Here is a 2,355-nt window from a genome sequence, read left to right as displayed (position 1 = left end):
GCTGTTATAAATTCACTGTAAACCACGGCTTCACGGGGCTTATTGCTTTATTCGCGTCACTCCACACAGTTTCTATGTGTCGAGCATTGAACACAGTGTTGCCAAGTCTGTGGAATTGGGCTACTCCTACTCTGTTTCCGCGGGGGGTTTTCATGTCCACGGGTTTAAGCGACCACAATAACGTGATATTTAGCCCCTAAAATGCGAATTTTACCAGGGTAACCCCGCAATAAACCATGCATTTTACCCCTCGAAACACGATTGGGCTAGTGTTTTGAGTAACACTTGGGTGGGTTTTGTTGTGAAAACCTAGCAACCCTGGTTAAAGGTTTCTCCAGCGGGTCAGTTTGAGCTGGTCAGCGCTGGTAGCTGCTCGCAGTGACCGTCAGTATCTGTTCCTGCACCTTCTCCGTGATGCCTCCGCTGTGTTTGGTCTGGATGCCGCAGGTCCCCGTGCTTTCCTCGCTGTCCGTGTCTCCGTAACAGCTGGAGCCCGAGGAGACCGTCACACAGCCCGAGGAGTCTCTGTCCTCACGCTGACCGCTCGTCTGGTCCTTCAGCAGCTGCATCAGGAAGCTGATGTACTTCATGGCCAGCCGCAGGATCTCGTTCTTGCTGAGCTTCTTGTCAGGCGGGTGGGTCGGGATGAGTTTGCGGAGCTCGGAGAAAGCTCCGTTTACGTTCTGCTGCCGCCAGCGCTCGCGGCTGTTAGTGAAGACACGCCGAGCCATCTTCTGAGGAGGACCTGAAGGAAACCACACAGCTGAGCGTTCACCACGATGCTGAACCAAGGATGAAGAAGAGTGTGAAAACTAAACAACATGCGTCTCCTAGGCTTGTCAAAAATACCGACTGCTGAGATCGTGAAAATGTGACGACAGCAGCATCTCCCGCGAGCATGTTGAGTGGATTCTTACAGTTGTTCTCAGTCGCTTTGGTGCATTTCTCAGATTCTCAAAACGACTTCATCATCCAGTCACTTGTGCACATCATAAGAGCAGTTTCTCATTCTTTTGAACAAGCTGCGATTGCTTTGGAGCATTCATGAAGTTGATTATGTACATTTGTCTGCGGTTTCCTACATCATCAGTTGCTAATGTCATGTTGCTCAAAAAAATTTATTATATAGTTCCTTCTCTGTGTCAAAAAATTCCAAAAAATCTAAATATTGAGAAAATCATCTTTAAAGTTGTCCAAATTAAGTTCTTAGCGATGCATATTACTAATCAAACATTAAGTTTTGATATATTTACGGTAGGACATTTACAAAATATCTTCATGGAACATGATCTTTACTTAATATCCTAATGATTTTTGGCATAAAAGAGAAATGTATAATTTTGACCCATACAATGTATTGTTGGCTATTGCTACAAATATACCCCAGCGACTTAACACTGCTTTTGTGCTGCAGGGTCACATATATATAAATTTATATATAATATATTTTTTATATTTCTTTTTTATCGCTGAATGGTAATTAAATACTGTTAATCAATATGTTTTCACTTTAACCAACAGAAGACTTTAATGACATCATCATCATCTGATGAATTCTGGGATGTTTGGAATCAGTCTGATAATATGAATATTTCAGGCGATGATTAAAAAGTGAAGTGGTTTTTAATGAAGATTCCTGTCACTCTGTAAATAACCGTGTTGTAGTTTGACCACAGCACACTTCTGATGATAGTCTGTTTGTATAGAGTTGTACAGAAATACTTCAGTACAACACAATCATATTCATATTTTAATAGTTTAGGTGCTTCAGAACAGGATCAAATATATTTATAATAATATATCAAATATATTACAAATACATAAAAAATAAAGGACATTTCAAAGTATCCCATATGGCAAAACATGTTTTTTTTAGTATATTTTTATATTCACTAAACTGTATCAACATATATTTATGTAAATATATATATTCTACCAATATATTATTTGCCCATTTTTTTCACATTTATTCAATGTTCATTCAAAAATCTATTTTGGCCTCCATATATTTCAATCTAAGAAAATACATTCCCACATGTTACATTTGCAGAAAAAATGAGTTATCTATAACAACAGCCTTAATGCAGGCCATTAACAGTCTGTAAGTCTATCTTCTTGCCCCTGAGACACATGTTGAAGTATATTTTGTTTCAACCTTCATACAGAAAAATATGTTTCAAAATTCTAGCCAAAATACATATTTAAAATATAGACTAAATATATGTGTAAATTGAAATGGAAAATTATATATATTTTAATCTCAGTTTATAACACATTTGTGACCCTGCAGCACAAAAGCAGTGTTAAGTCGCTGGGGTATATTTGTAGCAATAGCCAACAATACATTGTATGGCT

General features: G+C 38.5%; 1 protein-coding gene across 1 annotated transcript in view; it reads right to left on the bottom strand.

The window, feature by feature from the left end:
- The window catches only part of LOC107750094 (interleukin-12 subunit alpha-like), a 10,243-nt gene that overhangs the window by 6,501 nt on the left and 1,387 nt on the right, over positions 1 to 2,355 (bottom strand). The window lies entirely within an intron of this gene.

The sequence above is a fragment of the Sinocyclocheilus rhinocerous genome, unplaced genomic scaffold (assembly GCF_001515625.1).
Source record: "Sinocyclocheilus rhinocerous isolate Xijiao unplaced genomic scaffold, SAMN03320098_v1.1 scaffold722, whole genome shotgun sequence".
NCBI lineage: Eukaryota > Metazoa > Chordata > Actinopteri > Cypriniformes > Cyprinidae > Sinocyclocheilus > Sinocyclocheilus rhinocerous.
Note: the sequence above shows the minus strand (reverse complement) of the source record. Positions and strands in the feature narration are given on the sequence as shown.